We start from the raw sequence: 8,475 nt of genomic DNA on the forward strand, positions 1-8,475 counted from the left end.
TGGGCATGTTTAGCCTGAAGAAGAGAAGGATGAGAGGAGATATGATAGCCATGTATAAATATGTGAGAGGAAGCCACAGGGAGGAGGGAGCAAGCTTGTTTTCTGCTTCCCTGGAGACTAGGACGCAGAACAATGGCTTCAAACTACAAGAGAGGAGATTCCATCTGAACACGAGGAAGAACTTCCTGACTGTGAGAGCCGTTCAGCAGTGGAACTCTCTGCCCCGGAGTGTGGTGGAGGCTCCTTCTTTGGAAGCTTTTAAACAGAGGCTGGATGGCCATCTGTCGGGTGATTTGAATGCAATATTCCTGCTTCTTGGCAGGGGGTTGGACTGGATGGCCCATGAGGTCTCTTCCAACTCTATGATTCTACCAAAAAAGGGAAATGCGAAAGACTGCTCAAACTTCCATACAGTGGCCCTTATTTCTCATGCCAGTAAGGTAATGCTCAAGATCCTGCAAGGAAGACTCCAGAAGTACATGGAGAGAGAGTTGCCAGATGTACAAACTGGGTTCAGAAAAGGCAGAGGAACGAGAGACCAGATTGCCAATATCCGCTGGATAATGGAGAAATAGGCAAAGAGGCTGCATCCCATCTGTGGGGGGATGCCTTCTGAACCCTGTGGCTGCCTTCTGAAGGATTCTGGGACTTGTAGTTTAGAGAGGAGGCCTTAAAATGCTCAGCCAGAGAGCATTTGAAGGCCCTGGATCTCACTAAACTACAAACCCCAGAATTCTGTAGGAAGAAGGCAACCACAAGGTTGTGGAGGCATGCATCCACTTGTCCTACTCTTTCAGCTCTAGTGTGATAGACCCTGGTGTTATTTCTTGGGTCCCACTAAGACTGATGCCATCTTGATTGCAGATGTTTTTATTCATAAATGGCAGATAATGTTCTCTGATAATTTTTGTCACTTGTTTTCTCCCATTTGTCATGTTATAAGGTATTGGAGGCACATGCACAATGGAGGACCTCCTTACAGCAATGCCAGAGGCACTCCCAAGTGGACAGCTACTGGTCAACAAGCATTTAATATAATGCCAAGTTTTTAAACTTATTTTTTTAAATACATTACAACCGTATTAAATGGAGCCCCTGGTGGCACAGTGGGTGGCACACTGAGCTACTGAACTTTCTGTCTGAAAGGTTGCAGGTTCGAATCCGGGGAGCGACGTGAGCTCCCACTGCTAGTTCCAGCTTCTGTCAACCTAGCAGTTCGAAAACTTGCGAATGTGAATAGATCAATAAGTACCACTTTGGCGGGAACATAACGGCGCTCCATGCAGTCATGCCGGCCACATGATCTTGGAGGTTTCTACAGACAACACTAGCTCTTTGGTTTAGAAATGGAGATGACCACCAACCCCCAGAGCCGGACATGACTGGACTTAATGTCAGGGCAAAACCTTTACCTTTTAGTACAACTGTACCCTTGGTTCACTTCTGATACGATAAATAAATCGGAGGCACAGTGCTGCAGTGGTTCCACTCATGCCTCTCAGACAAGTTCCAGATAGTGGTGCTTGGGATAGTTGCTCCTCAAAAAAGGCGCTTTTATGTGGCATCCAACAAGGTGCCATTCTATCCCCAATGCTTTTTGATATTTACATGAAACTGTTGAGAGAAATCATCCATGGGCATGTGACAGGGTGTTATCTGTATGTGAAAGGGTCTTTGAGCAAAATTTCCAAATGCTAAGCAAGGGGCTTTGCATGAAATTAACAGCAAAAGAGAAATATACCGTTTCTCTGTAGAAAAAGAGCAACACGGAAGAAAATGTTTTTAAGAAACAAGATGTGACATGTAGAGTTCATACAAAGTTCAAACCTACATAGGCAGTAGTTGTGTTGTGGTTAAGCCAAAGGTTGTGGTTAAGCACAGTGTTTGCAGGTACAAGAAGGTACTTTCCATCAAAAGGTCAAGGGAGAGGGGCTAGAAAGAGAATACTTTCCATGACCAAAAAACATGTTCTTGTTTACTTGAGGTTATATAACGGTGTACAAAAGCCAAGGGAGCGTGGCAGTCACTTGAAGGGTGGCATCTGCGTATGCTGCCAGGCTGTCCGTCTTCTTCATGAAGAAACTAAAATAAACCTTGTTTTTTGATCTTTTTTGGGGACTGTCTCCTTCCTTACGTGTTCCCATGATGTGGACCTAAGAAGACCCAATTTAGGGTCTCTAACATATGCTGATGACATCTAAATATATTTCTCCATGCTTTCAAAAGCAGCTACAGCTAAGGGTAGCGTGTCTCTGGTTGAATGAATAGTGAGACTAATTGTGAGACTAGTTGCTAGAATAATACCATCCAAAACCAGAACTTGGGAACTTTAGTTTGGGATGCCTGCTTGTGGATTCTGGAGCTGCAGTCCAAAACAGTGACTTTTCCAAGAAAAGAGCAACACACGAAGTTTGTGTGTACAGATCATTACACACAGCTTCTCAGTGCCAGGTACTTCTCAGTACCAAATACTGAGAAGGAAGACGAGAGAAGAGAAAATGACACAGTAGTTTAACATGTGATGATCAGAAAGGGAGAGGATCTGCATGCCACACTGAGAGGCTAACATTTCTATTTTGCAGACAATATCTATATAATACTGCACTATAATCAAAGAGTGCAGAAAACTGCCTGCCTTCATGACCTCCTTTTAACTTTTGAGTCGAATGACTGTATTTCCTCTTGGTTTAATTAGATTAGAAAGATCCTCTATCTCCCAATGACCTCTCTCCACCCCTTTTATGAAAGAGTGTTTCTCATCAAAATTTAAATGCAAAAGTAAACAGAATAAAATAAGCACAATTTTGCTTTAGGGTTATTTTTTCCCCCCAATGATTATACGGTGCTTTCTGATTAAAGCATTTTCTCTCTTTTTTTCTTTTTTAAAAAAGCAGGAAAGAGAGGAAGATCAACAATGAGATAATGAGACTTAGCACAAATCAAAAGAAGTTGCCTGTACAGTGATACCTTGATTTAAGAGTTTGATTAGTTCTGTCACTGAGCTCTTTTTAAAAAACTTTTTTCACTCGTGATTTCTTTTCACCCAATAAATTTTTACATGACCCCAAGTATAAAAGTATATAAAATAAGTATAAAAATCAAACATTAACTGATAAGTCAGCATTTGCAAGGCTTGCTAAACTGGCAGGTTTTTCTTTTTGTGGAGTACAGTCCACTGTAAATATTTTGTGTTGCTGCTAACGGATTTGTCTAAATGGATGGTTCAGAAGCCTTTTATTGTCACCAAATTTCTCATGATCCCAACATTGAGCTAATAGTCCAGGCCCCTGGCAGCTTACCTTCCATGAAGAAGAGAGCGTAACTGGTTTTAAATTGATTTTAATGTATATGTTGTGTTAACAGTTTATGTCTATGTTTTTGATTTATATAGTATGTTTTTGTATTATTTTGCATATGTGGAAAATAGGGCGGTATATAAATATATATATATATATATATATATATATATATATATATATATATAATTTGAGATCAAGACCCACAGATTGAGAAGTGAACTGATACACAAGAAAATTAATCAAAAACTAGCCAGAATGTCATTTTATTTATTTACTGTTCTGATTTTAGAGCATTAAAACACTCTAAAATCAGAACAGTAAATAAAGATCAAGACTCAAAAAGCAGGGAAATCCAGTCAAGAATAAATCAGGGCCAGCTAACACCTCCCAACAAAGGATTCCCCCAAGCAGCAAGCAGCCAGACCTTGAAGCTGCGGGCCATTAAATGCTAATGAAGGTGGCAAATTGCAATATTCACATGTACCTCTAGCAGACAAGAGTTCTTTCTCCCACCTTGGACATTCCACAGAAATATAAACCTCACTTACTTAGTTGCCAACATACCACTCAACCTCTGAGGATGCCTGCCATAGATGTGGGCAAAACATCAGGAGAGAATGCTTCTGGAACATGGCCATACAGCCCAGAAAACTCACAGCAACCCACATTATTTCTGCTTGTAGCGTGGTATAGCAGTGTAACTACTGTGTGTGACTAAGTGACTGAGTGAGTGAGAGAATATCTGCTCTGGTTTACAACCTTGACAATCTATATAAATAAAAATATAATGTTCATTTGTGGGATTAACAGAACTCAAAAACCACAGGACGAATTGGCACCAAATTTGGACACAAGACACCTAACAACCCAATGTATGTCCTTCACTCAAATTGATTTTGTCATTTTGGAGTTGCAGTTGCTGGGATTTATAGTTCACCTACAATCAAAGAGCATTCTGAACCCTACCAACGATGGAATTGAAGCAAACTTGGCACACAGTTCTCCAATGACCAACAGAAAATACTGGAAGGGTTTGGTGGGCAGTGTCCTTTGGTTTTGGAGTTGCAATTCACCTACATCCAGAGATGACTGTGGACTCAAATAATGATGGATCTGGACCAAACTTGGCACAAGCACTCAATGCGCCCAAATATGAACACAGATGTTGTAGTTGCTGGGATTTAGAGTTCACCTACAATCACAGAGTATTCCGAACCCCATCAATGATAGAATTGGGCCAAACCTCCCACACAGAAACCCCATGTGGGCCACAGCAACGCGTGGCAGGGGACAGCTAGTGAAACATAAAAGTGATGTACTGTTATCCTGCAGAGCAATTGGATTGTAATTTTATGTACACATGTAAACTGCCATACTGCACTTTGAGTATTAAGGATACTGATCCAAAACTGGCTTTCAATGGAGTATTGAACAGGAAGCTTTACTTCCGAAAGAAAGTTGGGATTATGGAACGATCAATTTGTTGGCTCTTATTGTTATTATATGCATTATGAGCAACCTTTATAAGGACTTTCTTGACAAAAATTGATTTCAAGGAGTTTTGCCTGTCTCTAAGGCAGGGTGGATTAACCTGTCCAAGATCATCCAGTGAATTAGCCATGGCTGAGCAGGAATTCAAATCTCGGTCTTCCTGTCCTATTCTAACACTCAAACCACGGCAGTTCTCTGAGCATATTTGCTGGGAGATATTCATCTTTCCAAGTCTCAACCAGTTTCAAACTCCAGTATCTTATTCCCCAGAACTCTGCCCACTCCTACCTTCACAAGCAGCACACAAATGTAGAAGTAGATTTCCAAGGAAGTAGATTTCTTTGATGAATCTTACAAAAGGCAGGTAAGTGTAACACATTAGTTGGAACAAACCTACTTTTTTTTAAATGCAAGAATGTCCTTTTTTGGTAAGCATGCATCCTCCTGTGCAAAATACAGTAGCAACTGGATTCCAAAAGCTTTGATATTGTATTTATCAAGTAGCTCAATGCCAATAGTTGAATCTTCTGCGTGCTGTTGTACTCACCCTCTTATTGTGAAGCCATTGTATAAGAGACTATTGTGATGTCTTCTTGATAATATCTTCGCTCTGGAGAAGACTTGGAAGTAATAATTTATGTGGAATGGGCAATTTATTGTCCTGTGCTATATTTGAGTGTTTCTGACATCTTTTATTCCTATTGCCCTCACAAGCCCTGCAGATTATACATATTAGCTTCATTTTTCTGCAGTGCACACCCTTATCCACTAGAGGACAGGGTGACAACATATTTTATACTACTTTGATAAGGATAAAGATAAGACATGGCTTTTATAGCTCTTTGAAATAGAATGTTTCAAGTTTCATCATCTCAAGGATTGGGTTGTTGTAGGTTTTTTCGGGCTATATGGCCATGTTCTAGAGGCATTCCTGATATTTTATCTGCATCTATGGCAAGCATCCTCACAACCTCTGAGGATGCTTGCCGTAGACGGAGGCGAAACATCAGGAGAGAATGCCTCCAGAACATGGCCATATAGCCTAAAAAAACCCCTACAACAACCCAGTGATTCCAGCCATGAAAGCCTTCGACAATACATCTCAAGGATTGTCATTTAATCTCTTTAGTCACCTTCGTCTGCTCAGAGCTCTCTTTTAAAGGCATTGATTTCTTCCAAATGTCTTATTCATTTCAAATAATTGGAGCTTTTGAAAACAGTACGCCTCCCCCACCCCTCATATCCCCAGCACCATTACCCAAGATTTCATTCACCCACATCTGAAAGACATCCTTCCAGAAGGTATTTTCTAGGTCCTCCAGTAAGACTCTATAGTGTTCTTAGACCCTATGCATTTAAATAGGATTCACTATTATCTATAGTTTCACATTTTCAACCAAATGCTGGGAATATATCCCCTGCAGATATGAGGGTTGTGCTGTATATACATAATATCTCCAAAACATTAAAATGGTGTAGAAAATATAAAATTCAACTATTAACATAATTTAATTTCTAATTATAATCAGCTTTAAAAACCACATTCCCCTTGAAATAGTAAAGTTTAACAATGACCAAAGCATGAGATCTAGTGTTACTGCTTTTGTGGCTAGGCCTATGCATGCATTTATTCATGTTCAGAGATTCTTATCTGTCCAGTTCTAGATTTGATCTACCTCAAAACGTGAGACGACTCTTGTGTTTTTTATTACAATGAGGTCTTGGTATCTACTGGGTTTAGTCGCAGGCCCCACTGTAAATACCAAAATCCATGGAAATTCAAGTCCCGTTATGTACAATGGCATAGTAAAATGATGTGTCTTGTATAAATAATAATAATAATATTTATTTATTTGATCAGTCATATGACCATTTCAAAATAGAACATGAGTAAAAAACAAGGCAACAAGGTGAGGACAGCAGCTGACCTTCTATTTATAGTCAGAATCTTATTTTCCTGGTTCTTCTTTCAGGAAATCTGCTCTTTTCTTGATAGCTTTCAGAATAAAAAGGCTTACTCTGATTATGCTGGATCTTTCCTGCCCTTGCAAGAGGGATGTCAGAAGATCATTTCTGTTGGGGGACCTGCAGTTGGATAATATTGGATATAAATATCTGTCTCGCAGTTCAGTATATGCTGGACAGTCAATAAAGAAATGTTCAATGTCTTCCACTGTTTGTTCTCCCCAGACGCAGAATCTCTCACTTCTTGGGATGTTACAGTAGCGCCCAGTTTGCACCATAGTACCGAGTTGTTCAAACCTAGCCCTAGCCCTAGTATATATTCTTCTTAAGGGTAGAGGAAGTGGAATAGTTAGGTAGTGCTCTAAATTAATATTCCTTTTGTGGGAAGCTAAAAACCTTGTGGCTGAAGACCTACCTGTGCTCTCTAGGTCCAGCTGTGCATAGACATCCCATCTTGTATAAATTAGTAAAATCAAGGTTTTCTTCTTTGGTTTTTTTTTTTTTTTTTGGCTGGGGGATATTATTAACCTGTGAATGGGCTGACTGTACTTTGGAGGGTGAGGAGTCCTGAAAGCTAGCTCCAGCAGATACCAAGAGACCACCATACTCTTTTCTGAGATTTGGGTACTTCAATACTGCGGATGGAATCAAAATTTCAGTTAGAATCCCCTCGGTGAATATTAGACTCTTTGGGTGTGTGGGATTTCTTTAAATGCAACAATCTCATGGCCTTTTTCACTGGTATCTGAAAGTTAAATGATTTGAGTGCAGCTTACTAAGATGAGCTGATACTAACATTATCTTAATTCTAAATCCCTCCCAGCCTTGGAATGTTTGAAAGACTTGAGGCAGCCTTTGCTCTGGGCTAACTTTGTGCTGGCATAGTGGCTCAACAACTCCCTCACTCTACCTTTCTCCATCTTTTTTGGCTTGAGTGCTGGTTGAGATCAAATGGCAGTTTTGTGTCAAAAGAAAGGCATTCTGAAGAAAGAGGCTTCACTCAATTCCTAGATTGCTATAGTAGATTCGTCTTTCAATTTGTTTTGCACTGGCCTTATTTTGTTTATATTATTTCATAAATCTTGTGGGATCTTAGATATGTTAAAGACATTGTTTTCATGTGCCTTCAGGTGGTTTCCAACATATGTCAATCTTAAGACAAACTTATCATTAAGTTTTCATTAATAGGGTTTCCCACTGAAGCTGAGAGAATGTGACTTACCCAAGGTCACACAATGGACTCCCATAGCCAAGTAGGGATTACAACCTTGGTCTTCGAATTTATAATTCAGTACTCAAACCACTATACCACACTAAGTGGAAACAAATGTGGTCATCGCTAATAGTCAACATGGATTTATCAAAAACAAGTCATGCCAGACTAATGTGATCTCTTTTTTCGATAGCGTTACAAGCTGGATAGATGCGGGAAATGCCGTGGATGTAGCATACCTGGATTTCAGTAAGGCCTTCGACAAGGTCCCCTATGACCTTCTGGCAAACAAACTAGTCCAATGTGGGCTAGGCAAAACTACAGTGAGGTGGATCAGTAATTGGTTAAATGGACCAACCCAGAGGGTGCTCACCAATGCTTCCTCTTAATCCTGGAAAGAAGTGACAAGTGGACTGCTGCCGGGTTTGGTCCTGAGCCCGGTCCTGTTCAACATTTTTATTAATGACTTAGATGAAGGGCTAGAAGGCAGAATCATCAAGTTTGCAG

Source organism: Anolis sagrei, chromosome 1 (genome assembly GCF_037176765.1).
Source record: "Anolis sagrei isolate rAnoSag1 chromosome 1, rAnoSag1.mat, whole genome shotgun sequence".
NCBI lineage: Eukaryota > Metazoa > Chordata > Lepidosauria > Squamata > Dactyloidae > Anolis > Anolis sagrei.